Source organism: Cricetulus griseus, chromosome 2 (genome assembly GCF_003668045.3).
Source record: "Cricetulus griseus strain 17A/GY chromosome 2, alternate assembly CriGri-PICRH-1.0, whole genome shotgun sequence".
In the NCBI taxonomy this organism is placed as follows: Eukaryota; Metazoa; Chordata; class Mammalia; order Rodentia; family Cricetidae; genus Cricetulus; species Cricetulus griseus.
Genome location: NC_048595.1, coordinates 70,262,164 through 70,285,603, shown reverse-complemented (window position 1 = coordinate 70,285,603; position 23,440 = coordinate 70,262,164). Strand labels below are relative to the sequence as shown.

At 35.4% G+C, this 23,440-nt stretch overlaps 1 long non-coding RNA gene across 1 annotated transcript in view; it reads left to right on the top strand.

The window, feature by feature from the left end:
• Window positions 1-17: 17 nt before the first annotated feature.
• LOC118238312 overlaps window positions 18-23,440 on the top strand; it is a 40,569-nt gene continuing 17,146 nt past the window's right edge. Inside the window, exon 1 of the long non-coding RNA XR_004768239.1 lies at window positions 18-232. This is a non-coding gene — a long non-coding RNA (uncharacterized LOC118238312). The remainder of the gene's footprint in view (window positions 233-23,440) is intronic.

Genomic DNA, 23,440 nt, shown 5'->3' with positions numbered 1-23,440 from the left:
TTCCATTTTCTCGACTCCTTACAGATTCTCTCTGCCTGCCCTACCCATCATAATTTTTTCTCTCATTTGTTGGGCACAGATGACACACTATTTGGAGTTCATTCTCTCCTCTGCTACTGGCCTCTTGGGCAAAGAACTGCCCCCACCCCGACTGCTAACCTTGGTCATGCTGTCCTAACTGTGCTTGCAGGAGATAAACTTAAAGAAGACTGCTTAACCCTGCCCAGTCAAAGTAAGACAGTTTTTCAATTTCCCTGCTTCTGAGATGGTCCATCTGATACTTTAGGCCTTAGCCAATGTTGGTCCCCCTGTGATACTGTGAGACTTTGGGTGACTGTACAGGTAGCCTGCTGTTTCTGTCTTTGTTTGCACCTTTTGGGAGTAGCACACTTGAACTTCCTGCCTACCCTAGTATTGTTATTTTCCTTCTCAGGTCTTTGATGAGGTTGAAGACCAGTCATAGCTATATCCTCTGTTAGATAGACAAGACTTAGACTTTTCAGATTAAGACTGACATATAGTATGTATCTATTGCTCAATGTTGTTCTCACTGGAAGTAGGTTTTAATTTGTGTATGTTTACCTTTCCTTTTCCTGGAATATACTTGACATTTTGTTGTCATAGTTGCATATAGCTTTTCATCAGGCTTAAAACCTTCTTGCTCTTTCTGGCTCTCTTTCCTGCTGTTCCCCTGGGGCAGACAAGACTTTTCCTATCTTTCTCTTCTGTGTTCCTTCTGGCTCTGTGTATTTTTACCTTTTTGTTTTCTCTTTCCTTCCCCCCTCCACTTTCTAACAAATCTTCTCACCAAAAAAAAAAAAATCCAAATAAACAAACAAAAAACAAAACCTTTTTCTTTATACTAAAAGAGGAATTGTAGCCATGTCTTGCCAATGAACCTGTAATGGTGGACATACCCCCTTGGATGTGGCTCTAGGCAGACAGAAGCAGGAAGAGCAAAGCTTGAGGCATGGTCTCACTTGTGTGGGCTTTTTTTCTTGTGTCAGCTGGTCTGACAGGAAGGGCAGAGAAGCACTCCTAGGGTTATTTATTGTTATCTGTGTAAGTGTTCCCCAATAAACACCCATTTAACTTTTATCTAGAGTCTAGTGAAATCTTTACACCTTCATCTTCACTCATTTTAATAATAAACACAATGGAAGTTTAACCATAAAATAAACAAAAAAAATCAAAGAAAGTCTTTGTCTGTCTCTTCCTTTCCTCCCCCATCCCTCCCTCTCTTTGCTTTCCTCTCTCCCTTTCTCCTTTCCTCCCTCCCTCCTTCCTTCCCCCCCCCCTCTCTCTCTCTCTCTCTCACACACACACACACACACACACACACACACACACACACACACCAAAAACTCCCTGCACAAACACATAATTAGAAACAAAAACAAGCAAACAAAAGAACAAAATACCAGTAAGATGGCTCTATATTAAACAACTGGCATTTTAGATACATTAAAGGGTATTTAATGGGTAAACTTGAAAGATACATCTTTGTTGCACTTTAGGGGCAATATTCTATCTGCCATAACTGTTTCTGTGTTGTGTTTTCTGTTAGCTCTACTATCAGAGCCTTGGAAATATATTCTTTCCTAACAAGTAAGCTGTTTCTTTGGGGTCCAGGTGAATCTACGTCTTTCTCATTCACATAAAATTCTAATTTTCTGGAGAGATTTTAGAAACAAAAAATTAAAAGCAGTTCCTGAGTACACTGCCTGGAAAAACTTGTTGTCTAAGAATTTTCATGTGCTCTGCCATTACTCTTTTCATTCTTGTTCATTAGTATTTAAAACACTGTGGTAGATATAGTAGACATGCTCATTTTTCTCCAATTATTTGTAAATTGTTTATATCCTGTCTCTTCTCATTTTAAATGTATGGATGGAAATAATCTGAATTATACCATATACTTTCCATTTTCCCAGGTACTTATATGAATTGACTTTAAGAAGCGTATATTATTTTTGGTTATGCAAAGATAATTGTTTAATATAATTAAATCATTGGAAGTAAGGTACATGTTCTGATATTTGTAGTTCTATATTTATATTCAAAGGTTTATTTGTTTTATGTATATGAGTGTTTTATCTGTTTGCATGTCTGTGAGCCATAAACATGTATGTTGCCAGTGGAGAGCAGAAGAGGGTATCAGATCCCTGGGAATTGGAGTTTCAGATAGTTGTGTACCATCATGTAGGTGTTGGGAACTGAATCTAGTCCACCGGAAGAGAGGCCAGTGTTCTTAAATTCTAAGCCATCTCTTCAATTGCTCTACAATTTTTCAATAATTTAAACACATAGTTTCAGTTCAAACAAGGTGAATTTAGAAAACTGTTTTGACATCCCAATGAGCTCAAAATTGAAATGAATGCCAACTCTTTGTTTTCAAAGAGAACCCTCCCAGTTCTCCTTGTACTTCTGAAAATAGTACCATGGAACACACTAATTGTCACAAAAGGATTGACAGGTTGAGTTTCCAGAAAACCTTCTTATCACCAGAGTCCTGGCAGATGCATGGGGTCCTAAGAGGATAACAGGTAGGTATAGAGAAAATCCAGTGCCTGCATCTGATTCAGGGCTTGTTATTAATCCACTGCATTTCTTCTGAGTACCAATCATTAACACTACTCAGCACTCATTTATTAATTGCATCTCTGTTCAAGGAACCCAACAAAACAAAATAAAACAAAACACCCTAGTTCCTAGAAGCTCACAGTCAAAGGTGACTGCTTCCATGGTGACTGCTGCATTTCTATTAATCTGTAAGCTGTACGGGCAGAACACGTACAAAGTTCCATGATAGGAAACACTGCTTACTTCAGATTTTGCTGTATTTGCATTTGCTATGAATGTTGTGGAAATTATGAGATAGAATTGCCAAAATTCTGTCAGTAGACAGCCATTATCTCACACAGTGAATATTGCTTGTCATCTGAGAGTCAACAGATGTCGACCTTAGGGTGGCAACTTTTCCTTCATTACATGAACCTAGTCAACACTATCCTCAAGTTTTATATAAAACACACTATCCAATTAGAAAATCAGCTTTTAAGAAGTGAGGTCTAGGGTTAAAATCTCATTTAAACTGCATTAGTCTAAATGTGGCTTTGGGCTGTTTATATTAGCTGAATCTATTTATGATTTCTCTAAAGGAGAAGAAAGGACACTTTGAAGACTACAGATAAATTGATTTAATGGCATGCATGAGTTCACATTCAATTTCTATAAAAATAGCTTTTGATGGGAGGTTGTGAAGATTTTTGACAAAGATCTCTGTTCATCTAAGTCTTGACTCTGTAGCTACACTGTTTGCAAACATGCAGCTGAAGTAGTGTCCAAGAGCACTGCTGGCATGTAGCAATTATTGCCCAAATTAAGATCAATTCATAACCCCCTAAACCTCATCATTATTCATGTGCAAGTGTGGTTCAATTCCTTGCCCCATTCTACTCTTTAGGTAACTATATAGCTTAGTTTTAAGCTAATTTGCTTCAGATGACTTTCCTTAATCAGAGTGTTTTTAATGCTGATTGGAAGCTGGTATTGGCATTGGACTCAGTTTCAATTTCAGGGTTCTCTGCTTTTATTTACTCAGCGGGTCTACTCAATGTCTACCTAGGAGAGGCAGTGTGTTGGGCCCATTTGAGGCCAGGAAGGGACAATCTATGTTCCTTCCTGTCTCTGTACCTCATAAGTTGCAATGCACAGAATATGTCAACATCCCATTTGTAGTATCAATGTTGTGTGTATTTTCTTAGGTAGTCTCTCCTGACAGGGTTTCAGTAATCTGTTATCAGTCATTCCACTAAATAGAAGTTTTCTGGTTTCATTGTAGCAGTCATTTGTCTAAAAGAAGTAATAATAATTTTCAAGTACAATATTTATAGTCAGTTTACAGTATTTTGATTTTAACTCTGTCTTTAATGGAAGGAAGTCTAAAAATCTGACAGTTTGATAATTCTCATTGTGGACATTGATTAGCTGCAGAATACCATTTCCTGTAGACTGACAGTTGTGTGACATAGGGGGAAATAGATGATTGTCAAGCCATACAGGAAAACCGAAAATAGAGTAACTTTACCCAGTTAAATAAAAAAAAATACAGGGGTAGAATATAATTTGTTATTTTAAAACTAGATTGAATCTGCATAGTCAAAGATGCATTTTCTGAAAGTAAATGTTTGAAGCGACTTAGTGACTTCACTAGACCAAGTGCGTGGCTGTTCCAGTGAGCATGTGGATTTGGATTTAATGGCATCAACCTGAAGACATCAATTGAGAAACCATTTGAGAGGTAGTTTGGTACTGGAAAATACCCAGCAATAGCCATTTGATGACATTATAAAATGGTGTTAAGAATAAACTAGTAAAGGTGTAGTGTAGCCACCAGAATGAAAATAGGGAGAGAGATCAGATTAATTAAAACAGTATCTGGTCTGGGTTATAAGATTTTGCAATTCCCTCAAAGTATGGTGAAGGCTCTGTAGCTGAGGCACTTTTGTTCTTTCATGATGCATATATGGATAAAAGAGGATGTCTAAACTTGTTATGTGAGGAAGCATTTGACATGCTGAGACAATTATGATTTTTTAATTGTATTGTTCCTCTGGTAAGACATCTTTTTTCCCCTGAGACAGGATTTCTCTGTGGCTTTGGAGGCTGTCCTGGAACTAGCTCTTGTAGACCAGGCTGGTCTCAGACTCACAGAGATCCATCTGCCACTGCCTCCTGAGTGCTGGGATTAAAGGCATGCGCCACCAACTCCCAGCTGGTAAGACATCTTATAAACTGCCTGACAGTCAAATAAAATGATAAACACAAGAGAATTGCTATGCAGAATGGACATGACAGGGTGAGTGATATTCTAATATATGGTTCAATACTTGTATCCATGAAGTCTTCAATATATTCTGTATATGAAGCACAGATTTTTTTTTAAATATCACATTTAAGCATGGTCTTTTTAAGTGACCATTGATTTGGTTACCATGGATTGAATGCTTAAAACAAAATCATAATCAGAAATGAAATTTCCACAGCACCCTCTATTCATCTAATTCTATTTTTATTCTTAAAGATGAAAATACCAAATATTCTCATTCAATTTGTACAATGCATTGCTACCAGGGATAATTTTTCAAATATGCATACTCATTACTTGGTAATGTTTTATTACTGCTTATTAAAATTCCATAATTTAGATGAAATTTGGGTTTGTGAAGATAGGTAATAGCAATGTCCATATGAGCAATAAGATCTGATTTTGAATTTTCAACATCCATCTAAAAACTAGTCATGGTTGCAGCTATCTGTGGCCCAAGTATCTGGAGGCAGAGAAAAGGGTATTTAGGAGGTTACAGGCCAGCAAGCCTGGGAAAAGTATGGTTTTGGTTTACTTAGAGACTTTGATTTTAAAAAAAGTAAGATAAAAAGGAATAGTACAAACACCTGACATTCTCCTCCTGGGTAAAGGTACACAAAAAACAGATGTACACATTTAACACCACCCCTCACACAAATAAAAAGAAAATTCAGTTTAAAAAGAAAGATGAAACTAAATTTCCTAAAAATTTATAGGCATTTGCATACCCTACATTTAGCCTTCCATGAAATGCCCAAGTTTTATATCTAATAACTTTTGTTCACATTTTTGTCTAATCCTATACTTTTTAATCCACAGCCAATAGAATTCTGGTTTTAATATTGTATCATTCAAACCAAGGGCAAATATTTTCTTATATGCATTTGTAAGATTTTGTTTATCCAATTGTGCTTTCTTTATAATAACTGTAATGTCAATTGTTTGTAATGAAACTACTGGTGTATGCTTATGACATGTGTGAAGCTCTTTTAAAAACAAGTGTACAGGAATGAAGAAGAAGCAAATATCCTGTCTTCATTGACTTCTGTAGAATGTTTTCAATACTTATCCATTCACCAAAATAATTCACAAAGCCCTTTTATATGAGACACCTTCATTGATTCTTCAAACAAATCACATCAAATTTATCTGTAAACAGGGGCAGATGGTATTTTTGCATTTGAGAATGAGTGGAATTAAACTTCAACCATTAAATTGGAAAAAATTATTTCACTTTTATAACAGAAATGGAGAGAAGATATATAATTGGTAATACCACTTATCATATATTGTCTTCTTCAAACTATTTCATAATTGTGAATCGATAACACCAAATCAATAACTTTAGATTGCACCTTTAATGTAAGCACACAGACATAAAAATCACAAGACTGTTACACTGGCAACTCTGAAAACATATTGAAGATTTTTCTTCATATTTGTAGAGACTATATTTAAAATTACAACCCAACTACAAATAGCAACATAGCATGATATCTTCAGTTCAGGGATGGCAAGTTTCAGGGATGACATGTATGACAGGAAGAATGGAATCCCTTGTGATCCTTCTTTGTTAACATTGCCACAAAACATCAATTAATGTGTCTTGTGTAACTTAAATTCAAAAATCAGGTAACAAAAAAAAAAAAACACACACTTTTCTGTTGTTGAAATTCACGCCTACCCTAGGTAAAATTGTAGCTGACTCTCAGTGGACTACATGATAACCTAGCATGTCAATAAGCTTTATGAAACTCTGTGCTAATTTTATAATCTATATATAATTATTCCCATAATAGAATATCAAATAAATAATTCACTATCAAGTTTAATTGTAATAGAATATTAGATTAACTACGTAAAGATGGATTACATTTGTTTATGTTGTAGAATATTTGTTAAAGTGTGTAAAGATGGTATTGCTGTTTTACCTTGCCTGCCTGTGCTCTTACAAAGGGCATCAAATCCCAGACTAAGAGATCTGAAACCCATGAACCTGCAAAAGACCTTATCTGTTTTACTAAGAAATCAAATATACTTTACTAATAGTAACAGGTCTTCATTTAAAGATTACAGAAAATGCATCATGCCCATCACAGATTCTGACACCATTGGCTTTAACGTTTTGTGGGTAGAATTGACTTTGCTTAAAGTGTGGATGTCAGCACACCTAATAAATTTGTACTATATAGAGATTTCCTGTTGAAGGGAGAAGTATTAGGAGGCAGACAAGGTCCAGCCCCTAAAGTGAGATATTCAGCAACCATTCCAATTCAGATCAATCCAGGTTTCATGCAGAGACCAGTGAACCTTTAGAATATCCACAAGTAAAATCTTAAAATCAATTGCTCTGATGCTCATTTTAACAGTTGAGAGAACTTATGTTTAGTCCTAATAGATAACATGCTTGATGTTGATGCTTAGTTACTTACTATGAATGAGAATTCTAAGCACTATTGTCCCATTAACTCAACTACAGGCACTATCCATTGCAGTAAATTTTGGCCTTCTTTGGCACAGTCTTTTATGGAAAGTTTCCACTGAAGGCAATTTATATTTTATGTCTTAATTCACATTATTAATATGATGCCAAAATTTTCATGTCTAGCACTTCAGATGAAGTCTAAGAAGTCTGTCTTAAGTTGCCAGACACTTTACATTGATAATAGATATATAGATTACCAAATAGTAAACAGATACTTTCCTCTTCTGGAAAAAGCCCAACAGCATGTATATGTGCAAAGTCTTTGCAGACATGCAGCCATTCAAAATGTATGTGCCGGTATTTGTTCTACATAGATTATATTATAAAATAAAGTTATCAATGTATCTTTCCTAAAGGCTTTTATACTCTAATACAACCCATAAGACACTATAAACATGCTAAAGAGAGAAGAAAAAACTCTTTAATATTGCTTAATGTTGGGGAAGGAAGCATACTGTAATCTATAGGCCATCACAAAAGGCAATTCAGGGGTCCATTGTGCAAATCTGTGAAAAATGCAACAGAATATCCATACTTATATATACAGAAATGGTGTTCCAAGAGGATGAGGGAAAGGAAAAGGGCGGGGATGGCAATTGTTGGGTCAGAGGCAGAGTAAGGAGTAGACTTGGTGTAGACAGAATGAGAGAAATTAGTCGAGGTGAGAAAGGAAAAGGCAGCAGACAATGTCAGAAGAAGGAAGAAAGAGATGCTTTTATATATAAGGGCATGTAGGCATTAAGGGTTGGGATGAGAATGGATGTGCTCAGACTTCAGTTTTTAATATCCTGTCTGTGCTGTGAGCAAAATTTGGTATAGACAGAATAATAACAGACATGAAATTAGGGGGAGGGGCTCTTTCAATGATCTAAGACCTGATGGTAGCTTCTAAGATCTGATGGTGGTTTAGAAGAGTGCTGAGAAGGTTCAGGTCCAGTTATATTTTGAATGTATAACTCATGGGGTTCTGATGGACTGGGTACACTATGACTGGGAATATTTAAGCATGACTTACATCAGCTGAGAAATAGAAGAAAAGATTTTGTATATAATGTGTTAATATATGCAGAAAATTATATATTAAGGTTTGGTAAGTATTCTCAATACAAAACAAGAAATGGTGTATTACATTTTTTGAAAGTTTTATAGCATAGAGTAGTTGCCAAGAAGTTAAGACTATGATTCTATATTTCATAATTGAAAACACTGACTTAGCCTCATATTCATTAGTGCCTACACTATAACCAAGAGTACAGTGCTTGACAGATATGGTGATCTAAATATCTTCATGGATATCTTTGTTTGTTTTCCACAGCTAAGATTATAGAATACTAAATAAGCGAAAAGACAATTTAGGGCAGGATCCAAAGAAGGTTTGGATCCTTTTATTTTCCAGTCTGGCACTCTATAGCTTATCCCACTTCCTCGGTGAGTGTCTCAGAAAGATGGCTGTATAATTGATGGCTTTGTCCTCCAAACAATAGTTCTTAGAATGTGTTAACTCTGGGAAAATAGCAGATAATTTGGAAGGAAATGTGAATAAAGCAGCTCATTCCTAGAATTTGGAAGGCAGAGGTGGGAGGATGGTCACAAATTAGAGGCCAGCCTCGTCCATATAATGAATACCATTTCCAGAGGACTTGGGGATACATAGTGAGACCCCAACCCTGCTCTCTAAACAAAGCAAAGCAAAACAACCCACTTCGTTTGATAGCCATAGTATGACCCTGTCTCAAAAAGAAATTAATAGCAATCCATGTTAGTTAATTAGAATTGTAATAGCTGTAGAGTTACTACATTGAAATACTCTTTTGATAATATAATGCAGCATTGATTCTTGATATTGACATATGCAATTTCTGAATCACTGATGAAAACAGCAATCTGGCAAACAACAAAACTGACAATCAATGTGACTGTCAGTAACATGAGGACATAATTTCTAGGAATAACCATGGCACATAAAAAATTAAAATGGAAAATTGTCCACATCACAACCATGAGGTTATATTTATGGAAAAACTAAAAAATAATTAATATAATGAATATTTCACTAACAAATAAAAATACTAAAGGCATCATAAGGTATATAACTCATTCTAGAAATGCAGCCTTACATGTTGAGGTGCTTTAAACAGGAATCCTTTTGGGTGAGGATTTATGGGATATTTTATTTTCTCTTTGAAAAGTATTGATTTTGAAGCCTTATAAATAAACAGCCCTGACCTATCTATTTGTAAATCATTGAGAGCAGGCTGCCCGTAGACATCAAATGATTTTCATTTCCTGGAGGTGAATCTTATTGAAGAGAAAGCAAAGGGAAATCTTAATTTCTAACACCATGTGCAATTCCAAGAATTTTGCATTTAGAGAGATGGCAGGCAGGTATGAGAAAGGAGGTATTTTAGAGTTGTAAAGTGAATGGCAGGTTATAAAACAAACCCAAACAACAAAATTCATAGGACACATAACTAGGTAACCCTGGTTCATACCAACCATATTTATTATATAATGGTGATTCTAATATGTAAAATTATACAACATTTAGTAACAGATTACTAAGAATATGAAAAAATAATTGTACATGAATGAAAAACAGATTATATAAAAAGAGATAAAATAGATCTTTTGACCCCAGTAAATGATAATTCAATAAAAATAAAAAACAGCTAAATTATTAAGGATAAAAAACCCAAATTGATCTTTAAAGGGATATTGTCATCTGTTGACTTTTGTATACTTTTTCTATTTACTTCTGTACTAGGTTAGCAATTTTGAGACATAAAAATAAAAGCTATTATTATACAAATTTTAATAGATTATATCCTTAATATGTCCCAAAATTATAAAATTAAACATCACTATAATTCTTTCTCAAACTTTCTAGCAAATCTATGTATTTATTCAAGTTACCTACTTGCTAGTTCAACTTTAGCTCCATAATTTCCTAATTGGTGGTAAAATGGAAGAAATGTGGAATACAACAATACATTCCACAACAATGAAGTTCATGAAAACAAAAAATATGAATTCCTTATTCTATAGAGATAAACTAAGAAAACTGATTTACCATTACAGTGGAGTTATTGCAATCTATGCAGTTTTATGTACAGTTTTATATTTTGTTAAGGCATATTCAAAGTTTCCACTAGAAAATATTAGGGTTTTGTATAAATTATAATATGGGGAAATTTAATTAGAAGAAAATGAATAACAATACAGACAATCATTATTTCAAGATTACATTGTGTTAGTTGGTTTTGGGAAAGAAAACTTGTATGGCCAAGGTTGTCTACCCTCTGATAGATGGGATTATAGGCCTGGGACAACTAGTATATTAGGTGCTGATGATTAATCTCTGGGCTTCATGTACGCTAGGGAAGCTCTCTCCTAACTGAGCTCTGTCCCTTGTCTAAGTTCATTAGTTTATTTAATCGATTAGAGTAAAACACTGAGCAAATTAAGAACATGGGAAGGGGAAGGGAGCTACAAGAATGAGAAGGGAAGAAAAGAGAGGATGCAGAGGTCATGAGGGAGCAGAAAGTTTGAGTCAGATGTAGATTAGAAGAAAGGATATGTGATAGGTAGGGTTTTTAGTTGAGGGGGTAGGGGAGGAAGGGGAGCGAGAAGGGAACTGGGATTGTCATGTAATTCAATCTTGTTTGTAATTCCAATAAAAAAGGACACAAGTACAAAGAATTTTTTTAAAAAATTGAAAGATTTCAAGTGGTAAAGAAGAAAATGGTCAAATTCAACCTAATGGATGTTTTGGTCTAAAACATCTCAAATATGTTATACTACCAATTAAATATGCAATTTTAACATCAATTTGGGAAAAATTTACAAATTCTATGCAAAATAAAGTTTGTGTTAGTAAAATTTTAAATGTAATATATTTGAATGGCTATCATGGAAACTTTGTTGCCAGGATATAACGTGATAACAAATTAGATCCTGGGACTTTGCAAAAGTGAACTATCCCTATTAAAACTGCCAAAGAAGTGTTCAGGTAAGAAAAGAGCTGCCATTTCTAAGTGCAGAGAGGACATCATGCCTTCACGTATATACAAACATAAATTGAGACACAATGTGAAAATCATTAAATCACAGTAATAAGAAAATTTGGCATTTCTACAGTCCATTCTTTGATTATGTTGAATTCTTAGCATAAGCTAATAGAATCGGCTTTTTTGTCTTTCTCTAAGATGTCAGGCAGACATCTTTGGAATGCTTAATTTAACAGTATTCCAGATGAGGAATAGGGTGGAACTTACACTGACCTAAGGGGAGGATTGCCTGAGTGATTAAATCATTGAAAATACACACTTGGCCTTTAAGATCTGAAACATACTCAGAATGCCTCCTGTTTCAGTTTGCAAGCATATTTTCCAAACTCCTTGACAACTTTTATTTTAATATTTCAACCAAGCAAAGCAAACCAACTGATCAAGGCTCCTACAAGTAAAATTAGTCCTGTGTATGTATGTCACTCCTCCACTTATTAACTGTGTGTCCTAGTGAGTTTGTTTAACTTATTTGAGCTTTAGCTTCTTCAGTTGTGGAAGCTCTGGCTTAAGCTGTGTGTGACTCTGAGATTGATCTGAATCAAAGTGTAATGTCACAGAGCAAATCTGGCACAGACAAGCTACAGAGGGCAATCAGTATTAGCTCTCTCATCCTTATTGATTTCCATCTACTGTGACATTCTGAGCAATACTGCTATTTGCTTCTAGGCTGAGCCAGTCACCAATGCAGTGATTTTCACATGTCTTAGATAAGAAATAAGGCCTCTAGGAAGAAGTGTTAGAGCAGTAGAGGGAGAGTGAGAACTTTGAGACTATTGTGCTATTTGGAGGGACTGATGAAAATCATAGTAGTGGACTAGGTTGAATTGCTGGTGATCACACTGTGAGTAAAGTTCCATCAGTGAAGTGTCAAGAAAATGTTTCTGCCTTTAGGTTTTACAATACTGTTGCAATGAGTGTTAGTAGAATGACTTACTGTGCAATTGCCATTTGGAAAAATTTTAGAATTGTCACACTCTAGGAAGGAACCCGAGTCCTCAATCTCACCTATGTGACATGGAGTCCTGTTTTCCCCCTTACCTATACAAGCTCTCAACATTACCACATTTGACAATATTCTCTTCTGAGAAATCAGCATGGTAGTGTATGTTTCTATCCACAATGCCTCCTTTCTAGAACTACTACTTCCAGAGAGCTATACAGCCTACAGGTCAAAAACAGAAGTCAACAACCATAGTATAACTCATTGTGTCCGATCTACACTAGTCACAAAATATTGTGCAGGTATATGTACTCCCAGGTTTCAAAGTTGTGCCAAACCTCTTGTGACAGTTTCTTAAGTTTATTTTGGTTTTGGTAACTTTTTTGTGTATGTACACATGTGTGTTCATGAGTGTTCAACATGTGAGCGTATGTGAATATATATACATGTGGAGGGCAAAGGACAGTCTCTGGTATATACTTTTCTGCTTTTGGGGAAATGTAGGGTCTCTTAATGGTGTAGAACTGGTTAAGTAGACTAAGTTGATTGGCAAGTGAGCTCAGGGATTTGCCTGTCTTGATCTCCCAAATGCTGTGGTCACAATTATCTTGTCAAAACATTTAGCTGAGGGGATAATTTTTTTAAAACAGAATATTTCCTGACATTTATAAATTTCGTATAACTATTTACCATTACTTTTTGTGTTAGTTTCTCTTTGCTTCTGCATATATTATTAGACACATGGTAGGTAAAACAAAATAAATTAATTGTTTTACAATTTTGGAGATTTTGGAGGTCACCAGTTGAATGCAAGCTAAATAAAGCTACAAAGTGTGAACAGGATTCTTTCCTCTGGAGGCTCAGAGGGAGAATCCACTGTTGTCATTCTGAGGTCACAATATCTGCTACTGTCATCAAACTTCCTCTGCTGTTCTCTGATGAAGATATATGTGTTGGCATGGAAGGTCTGTTTGGATAATGCAGGCAATCTTGGTACTTTGATAAATTCAATTACAAATGTAATAATTGTATAAGTTAAGACTCACTGACATCAAAAAATAAGTATCTTTGAAGGCTTTACTCAGCCCAATAGAGACTCCTAAATTTCTTGCTAAAATATTTATAACTCCTCATCTGTTTGTTGACTCTATATATTATGAATATAATATTTAATCATTTATAATGCAAACATGTCTCTAAATTGGCCTTTTATCTTTAATTGTGCTCATAGCTTGAACCATTATAAATAGTACTCCAAAGTAACTTAGTTTAATAGGACAAAGCTGTTAGGAATAATGATGAAGAATTTCAAACGGATTAAATCTTAGGTATTAATACAACAGAGAATAACAGAGAATAACATTTATTCCTGTTAGGTTAAGAGACTTAAGTCATAGTAAATAATAAATAATGGCTACCCATTTAGAGTGTTATCAAGATTACCTAAGATCTTTTAAAGCACCCCTGTACTTTCAATAATGTACTTGCCTGAGGGAGTAGGCAAGCCCTATACTGCTTTGGGCATGGCCTGTAGTGTCATTCATTTTTACTGGATGACCTATGTGCTTTCATGGGCTTACGACTGACCATCAAACTGTTGTTATGGATGTAAGGGTGTACTATCACTAAAATGAAAACAGAAGAGACATTAAAGAAATTTGAATATAGTTAGTGTAAAAGATTTCTCAAGTGAATATTTTGAGAACTATTCAATAAAAAGACTAAGTGATGGTGGGAAGGGATGTTCTGGGGGTATGTTGGAAGTGGAATATGAGAGTTAGATATGATCAAGATACATTTATGAATTTTTCAAAGAAAAAATAAAAATATTCCCAAGAATGCTAAGTGATAACTTCAATAATAAGGAATTTGAAAAAAGGTAGCCCAGGTAAATACATGTATATGGTAAAACTCGATTGTGCAATGAATGTGTGTGTACATATAAACATGAGTCTTTCAAATGAAAATTTAAGAAAGATTTTGTCTGTTTTAGAAATTTGCTATATTTGATGAAAAGAATTTTGCATCTGAAATACAAATATGTTCATTATACAGCCAAAGTAAGAATCCACCCAGTGTTCTCCATGAAAAAATAGAAAGTTTTATATTGTCACACTCTAAGAAACTTCAGTGGAATATTATTTAGCTTAGAAAGGAATACACATCTTACAATGACTTTACATATGTGAACATTCAATACAGCATGCTGAGTGAAATAAAGAAACAAGTAAAAACAATTGTTAACCAGCACCATTTGTTTAAAGACTACAGAGCAGTCAAATTCATGAACAAGAAGCAGGATGATGGTTACCAATGGTGCAAAAGCAGGGTAATTCTGTAATCTGTGCAGAATTCAGTCTAGGTCAGAGCAGAGTTCTGGAGCTCGGTCATGAGAAGAAAGGCTGAGTGGTGCTGAAACATTCAGAGTCAGTGGATTGAAGAATTTTAAGAGTTAAAATAGCAATTTTTATGCTATGTATATTTTGCTACAATAAAATAAAATAGAATGTGACAATTGAAGGAATGTCACTGGACGGTGACAGAATTCAATCATTTTCATGATACAAAGCTTAAGGATACTGAAATTGCTTGAAGAAGGCCTTATCGTCATTAGATCTTAACATTTTATTATACCGATTCATTTTTATTATACTACATATTTCAGTGCTGAAATGTCTGAATTCTCTGTTCAGTGTATGGGCTAGCAAAAATACTACATTTATATTCTCATTCCTGCAGTAGTCTGTATGGTGTGTAAAACAGCTTGTTTCCCACGTGAATGGCTAGAATTCCATTACTACAGAAGTGGTTCAGGAAGTTTGCACTTGTTTCCAGAGGTAGGCAGTTTTACTAGGATTACTAAAAGCCAGTCTCTCATTTATCAAGCAAATTATGTTTTAAATTACAATATGTATGCTAGTATTTCATAAGCTCTAGGAAATTACAAATTAAATTTTACTTATGAAATCAAACCTTCTAATGTAACTTTAAACAAATTTGACTGTAAGTATTTAATTACTGGTATACTACATAAATTGGCATTTGATATAGTGAAACATTTCTCAATACCCAGATGATGCTAAGATTGGGAGTAAAGGAGTCCCTATCTTAGAAATGACTCTAGTCTTAAAAGAAGCAAATATTAATACTTTCCAAAAGCTTTAACAATGTACCAAGCCTGGAGTAGAAAACCTTGGATCTCTTACTAGAAAGTGGCATTCGCTTAAATCTTAGCACAAAACAAAAAATAAAAAGGTCAACTCCAATTCCACTCTCATTTATACACAGTGAAATACATGTGCTTTATTTTTATTAAGAAACTCCAGCCGGGTGTTGGTGGTGCATACCTTCAATCCCAGCACTCAGGAGGCAGAGGCAGACGATCTCTGTGAGTTCAAGACCAGCCTGGTCTACAAGAGCTAGTACCAGGACAGCCTCCAAAGCCACAGAGAAACCCTGTCTTGAAAAACAAAACAAAACAAAAAAACAAAAAAAAAACAAAAAAAACAAAAAAAAAGAAAAGAAAAGGAAAGGAAAGGAAAAAGAAAGAAACTCAGTAATCATGTATCATTAAATACTAAGAGAATTCATAGATGTGCTCTGATTCCAAATTTCAGTCTTTACTGAAAGAAAAAATCTAATTCAAAAAGAAAATCAAAATATCCTTCCTGATAAAAATATCAGCAAATTAGATGTCAGATAGAGAACTGATATCAGCCGTGTTAATGTGGGAATAAAACAGTTTTCAAACATGGACATAAACTTGTTCATGGAACTTATTCAACTCTGTAAATGACTTCTATACACATGTTCATGTACATTCATATAGAGACACAGATTTGAAATACTGTGTACAAGTCAGAAGAACTGAAACCACACAAAATGAAGTAGAAATTCTGTATTAATAGGAAATATTTTTCATTTTAATTTGCTTCTGGTCTCAGAGATGTCATAAAAGCTGTCTATGAGATTCTCATAATAAAATTTTGGTATTTGTCACCTAATGAGGAGCAAGAATAACAATGATAAGAGCTTTAGTTTGGGGCCTATTAGTGCTGAGCCAGTCACTGTAAAGAAAGTCTCAGTTCATACAAGCAGCTCCACAAGTGGGGTGATTCCAGGTCTCACTGGCTTCTTCTGGTGGCTGGTCTGGACTTTGCACATTATGATAGCTACATTTGTCATGGAATGCTCCTGATTTCACTATCATATCCCTGGTTAAGGTGAAACAGCTTTCTCTAAGGTTGCTTACCTGCTCTGTATGTTCTTCCCTAAGATCTTTGGTTTCTTTATTAATTGAGTTATTTTATATTGCTCATTATCTTGGACAATAATTTCTCATCAGACATCTACAATTATAGTTGCTTATGGCTTTTCTTCCTTGTCTCTTGGAAGATTTCACACTCATGAAGTAGGTATCTTTAATAAGTCATGGACCATGCTTTGTTTTGTATTGGAATTGTCCATCCATGCCTGTTATGTTTGGGATATCACTCATTTTGAATAAAATAAATATGTGTAAGTATATAAAATTTATATGTCATCATCAATAGTTAAGCACATTATTGTTTTACTATTCTACAAAAATCTTCTTACCCATTAGACTTAATAATAGGAACATTATTTTTTATTTTACCTTGACTTATTTCTTTTTTTATTTTGTATGATGACCTGGGAAAACTATTTATATTATTCTCTTTCTTCATGAACAGCTTTTAATTTCTCTTTGTATAAAGATTGACTGGAAAAATATTCAAAGCAAAAGAGCACTAAAAAATCCTAAATCCTTCAATTCTCAAAGTGTGTATTTCTGAGAAATACTGTTGTGCCATTTCTTTCTCAAGGCATTATTTTGCAGGTGAAGAGCCTATTGCTTAGTTTATGCTCTTGATTTCCTTTTGTTGGTTTATGCATGGAAGAGGGTTCAGGGAACTCTGTCCTTATGCTTGACAACCAATTGGGGCTGCCTCCCTCCTGGATTCATTGTTTTAACTTTTCCTTAAATTTCACTGTGTGACATTCTGGAATATTGGAATATCTTGGATCATTTGGGAAATTTGCTTTAAAAAAAAGTATTCTTGGAATTGCCATGGATGCTCAAGAGAGGGGTGTGCATTTCTGATAATTGTAATTATGGAGACAGCATAGTGTATAATAAATATATTGTGTTATATAAAACTTCAGAACTTGTCCATTGAGCTATGTTGTTAGCATTAGAATATCCCATTGCTGTTTTCTGGGGAAGACTTAGATGCTATTCACAGACTGGCCTAGAAGCTGAAATGACAGGAAGAAAATCTCTTGTCAGCTTTAAGGAACCCTCTGGTCTCTTAGAAAGAGGAACACCTTGCATGTGCCAAATAGCCACCTGGGAACAACATGTTCATGGGGTGGAAAGCTTGGGAATTCTTTTATGTCAACCTATATCTTTAGGCCTTCAGCATAGACTCAACTAATTTAAGATGGGCCTTGTTTTGCCTTGACATCAGCAAATAATTAATATGAAATGAAATGTGGAATTCCCAGTGATATCACTGAGGGAGTAGCCCTTCAAAAATGTAGTGGTTCATTTCTGGCTCATGGATTTTCAGATTACCAACCCTGTTACTGCATTGCAAGGCTCAGCTTTCAAAACTGCTGAGCAGCATTGTAAAAATGGCAATCTTGCCAAAAGCAATCTACAGATTCAATGCATTGCCCATCAAAATTCCTGCACAATTCTTCACAGACCTTGAAAGAACAATACTCATCTTTATATGGAGAAACAAAAGACCCAGAAAAGGCAAAACAACCCTGTACAATAAAGGAACTTCAGGGGGCATCACCACTTCTGACTTCAAGCTCTATTATTGAGCTATATGGTCCTGAAAACAGCTTGGTATTGGAACAAAAATAAACAGGTAGACCAATGGAATCCAATTGAAATCCCTGATATTAATCCACATACCTATGAACACCTGAATTTTGACAAAGAAGATAAAGATATACAATGGAATAAAGAAAGCATCTTCAACAAATTGTGCTGGCATAGCTGGGTGCTAGCACTTAGAAGACTGCAGATATATCCATGTCTATTGACATGCACAAAACTTAAGTCTGAATGGAAGAAAGACCTCAGCATAAATCCAGACACACTGAACCTCTTAGAAGAGAAAGGGGTAAGTACCCTTGAATTAATTGGTACAGGAGACAGCTTCCTGAACATTACACCTTTAGCACAGACACTGAAATCGACAATTAATAAATAGGACCCCCTGAAACTGAGAAGCTTCTGTAAGGCAATGGACACAGTCAACAAGACAAAACAACAGCCCACAGATTGGGAAAAGATATTCACCAACTGAATACCCGACAGAGGGCTGATCACCAAAATTTACAAAGACCTCAAGAAACTAGTCTCCAAAACATCAAAATATCCAATTAAAAAGTGGGGTACAGAACTAAATAGACAGTTCTCAGTACAGGTATCTAAAATGGCTGAAAGACACATAAGAAAGTGTTCAACATCCTTAGTCATCAGCGAAATGCAAATCAAAAAACCTCTGAGATATCATCTTATTCCAGTCAGAATGGCTCAAACAAAAACACCAATGATAACTTATGATGGAGAGGATGTGGAGAAAGGGGAGCACTTCTACACTGCTGCTGGGAGTGCCAACTTGTACAGCCACTTTGGAAATCAGTATGGCAATCCCTTAGGGAAAAGGGAATCAGTCTACCACAAGTTCCACTCTTAGGCATATACCCAAAAGAAGCACATTCATACAACAAGGACATCTGTTCAACAATGTTCATAGCAGCATTGTTTGTGAACTTGAAAGCAACCTAGTTGCCCGTCAAATGAATAATGGATATAGAAAATGTGGTACATTTACACAATGGAGTACTACTCAATTGGAAAAAATCAATGGAATCTTGAAATGGATGGAATTAGAAGAAACCATTCTGAATGGGGTAACAGTCACAAAAAAAACATGGTATGCACTCACTCATATATGTATTTTACACATAGAGCAAAGAATTACGACACCACCAGAGAAGGTAGGCAACAAGGAGGACTCTAAGAGAGACATACATGGTCCCCCAGATAAGGGGAAAGGGACAAGATCTCCTGTGTAGTTCAAGCTCTCTAAATTGTCCTTTTCAGAATGCTCCATCAAGACTCTTGTGCTTCTAGTGCTTTCCAACTCTGATAGAACATTGTAAGTTGCCAAGTGTGATCAACAACTGTGTCTAGTCAAAAGCAATAGAATTGTTTACAAGATGTATATTTAACAAATGTTGATTCATTTTGGCTTCAGTAGTGGAAAGAGAATTTAAACAAAGTGCTTTAAAATGGCACTCCCTATTTCAACAAACCTATTTCAGAACAGAAAGACCAGGGAACAGAGTCATGTTTTATCACCCCTTTATCATCTTTGCACATTTCTTAAAGATTTGATGAATATGTCAGTAAAGTGAAGTAATTTGGCCAGGAAATATATTTGCAATCAGATATTAGCATGTTTTATACACATGGCTGCACTAATTGTTAATTGAAGCGGTCACAAAATTTGAAGAATTACTTTACTTGTATTTATTAGTGAGAACATGTTTGTTCTGAAGTAGCATTTAACCCTAAACTTTCACAGCCAAACAGCAAAGGTGTCAGTTCACAACAGATACCCAAGAACCACTCAAGAGGAACAGCTGTCATGAACCACAACAGTCACTGTTATACAAAGAAGAGAACACTTGGTGTTTTATTTCTGCAAGAATAATTAAATACTTGCCCTGGTATATCAGAAACCTCTCTTCATTTTGAGTCGGAATTAATAAGAAATTTCTGTCATATACAAAAAATTTAATAAACCTATGCTTGGTTATACTTGGCAGGCAAGTGCAGTATCCTACAAGCCACCTTGACTTTAGGCTGTGATGGAAATGAACACATTTGATACACTCCAAACATTTCATTCACAGGAAGATGCATTTTCCCCCAAAGGGGAAAAACAGTAGCAACAAAATGACCTTACATATTTCACTATTTTATTTTTCCAAGATAATCTATTGCTATAAAATTTGTACATCTTTACATTTTATGTGTCATTTAAAAGATAAATAAAGCAAAGTTGTCAAATAAATCCAGGTTTGGCTAGGTTCTTATAATGACTTTTATAAATTATTTGAGAATTTCATATAATGTGTTGTGAGCATATTCACCACTATCCCAATTCCTCCACCATTTCTTGCCCCATTCACCCAGAACCACTTTCTGTCTGATTGTGCTGTCCCTCACTGCCTTCGCATACAGAATGTAGTAGCTGAAAATCCTGCATATTGGGCTTGAGCTGGAGTGTGGTAGATATATGAGGGATCACATCATTAAGGAAAGTTGACTTTTCTTATCCGAGTAGGAACCAGATGACAGGAGCTCATTAGCTCTCAGTGAGGCTTTGTACTACCTCCTGTGAGTTCTGGAATTTTTGTCTGGCTTGAACTTGTATGGGTCTTGTGCATGCTGACACAATCACTGTGAAATGATATTTGCATTCACCGTGTGTGTTTTATAAATAGTTTCCGTGAAGTCACCCACCACTTCTATTTCTTAAAACCTTTCCACCTTACAATCACCCCCTCTTCCTCACTGATCAGTGAAGCTTGAGGGGAGGGATGCAACACAGACTTGTCAATTTGGTCACTCCAAAGTCTCTTATTTGTATAATGACCAGTTCTGTACATTGCCATCCACTGCAAGAAGCTTCTCTAATTGGGACTGGATTTAGTTGGATTTTAATTGAGATGCAGCTTATCACAGGATTCTTTGTTCAGTTTTCCTTGGGATTAATTTTTTTATGTCAGAAGGTGACATTTAAATAAAAACAAGCGTGAATATTACAATCTGAGGTCTTTATTCAACTTGGCCACAACATTTGTATATTCATTGAATCTGCAGTTAAAATCTGCACACATTTCCACTCACATTACAAAACCCTTTACTAGATTTGGGGACTTATGATAAGGTTTCTAATAATTTTACTTTCTCGAATGTAAACAAGAAGACTCCTTGACAGTTCTAATTGATTGCTTTTTATAAATGACAGTCATTACTATGTCTTGTCATGTGCAGGTGCTGACTGTTGCCAACTCCACACAATAAATTGAGGCCTCATGACTGACTAGGGCCATTGGGACCTGCCATTGTGATGACTTTTTCATGCTTCAATGTGTTCACTCATATATTGTAATGATGCTTTTTTTGACAACTTGGAAACATACCGAGTGTAGAAGACACTAAAATGTAAAAATACCTCTGTAATAATCCTGCACTTCTCAAGTACTTTCTGAAGTTATTAGGGATAGGGATGGGGCTCACTGGTAGAAGACTTGCCTAGTATGTGAATAATTCCAAGTTTATCCCCAGCTTTGAAAAATCTAAGCAAAAGAAAAAACAAACAAACAAACAACAAACAAGCATTTGTCCATAGCTCTTCTCAAAATTTCCTGACTTATAAACAGACAGTAATCATGGAATTTTTCAGATGTGGTATTTCAAATTGTGAAATCTCCATGATTTTTCTTCTGTTAGTTGGAAAATAGATATTGTGTTGCCTTCCTCTATCTTTTTTGTAGGTTGAGCAACACAATGTCACAATGTAGATATAATATCCCCAAAGAAAGAAGATGACTTTAACATTTGTTCTGTTTGAACACCATTGTTGGATACTTTTACCTGCATGCAGACATTATAAAGACTAAGAGATTTAAGCCAAACCTCTATGCTAGCTAAGTCTCCCCCAGGATGACATTCTCACCTCCCTTTAGGGAAGAGCCTTCATGGTCCCAGAGGTTTGATAAAACAGTGAAAAGTGAGACAAATGATAAAAGAGCAAAGCATGTAATGTCTATCAGGCAGCTTAGAACACTAGTAATGCTATCCTTGAATAGCAACATAGCAAGTCAAATATTTCACATACATTTTCAGGAAAGCATGTGAAGGAAGGTCACTGGCTCTTTTAATACAAAAATATTTCATCCTGCAGGTCTTCTATCCACTTTAATATGACCGTATGTACAGATGTTCAACCCAGAATAGCCCTTCCAGATAGAATTCAGGAAAGGGTGAGGGGGAAGGCACCCCCTAAAGCACTCACCATTCTGTACTTATTATATACATTAGTTCAATTCATCTTCTTAACTCTGAAATGGATAACACCTTTAAATTCCATTTTCAACTTGAAATTGCAACTCTCTGTTATTAAAGTGAATGCAGCAGAGATAAATGAAAGGCAAAGGTACAGGTATAGCTCGAGTCCTACATATGATGCAGTTTCTTACTCTAAACATCTGAGCATTGGCTGCAATAGGAAGCTTCCCTAACCACCTCCACTTCTGTGGTCTCTTCATATATTTGCTTGAGTTTCTGAAAATGGTGCTTTGAACTCTGTATCTTTCCTACCTTAGAATAAAAGAATTATTTGAAAGATAAGTTTTCAGTTTTTCCAATTGAAAAAAAAGCAAAACAAAAAATGCTCATAACTATCTGTGTTGAGCTTAGATGGAACATATGCTCAGTTATAGTGACAACTTCCAATATATATTTGCAATGCATGGTGCCTTCTAGCTTTCTGATCTGTAGCTGTGAGCAACTGGTACAGAGGTGGAGACATTGGGCAGGCACCAGTGACACGGACAATATATGGATAATTTATCCCTGGGAGAGCAAACCTGCTATGCTTCACATGAAGTCAAAGAACTCCATCACTAACAAGGAGTTGTGAAACTGTCTAGCAACATGTTTTAGTAGAGAAACCAGAATAAACAGTTAGGTAATTCCCTGGAAAAATAAGTGTTGATTGTTACAGGCACACTGGAGCCTGCAAGAGTACAATGCAAGACTCTCAGAATTCATTATGATCTCTAAGAAATTGTTCCCCCAAATACCAAGAAGTTCCTCATGGGAGAGTAAGACTAGGAAGATGAATAGCAGACAGGAACATATCAGAGACAATAAAAACATCAATTTTCTAAAAGGTGAAACTTTTGTGTGTAAATAAAACTATGCCAATGTTGGGATAAGAGTTCCTGTGTACATTTTC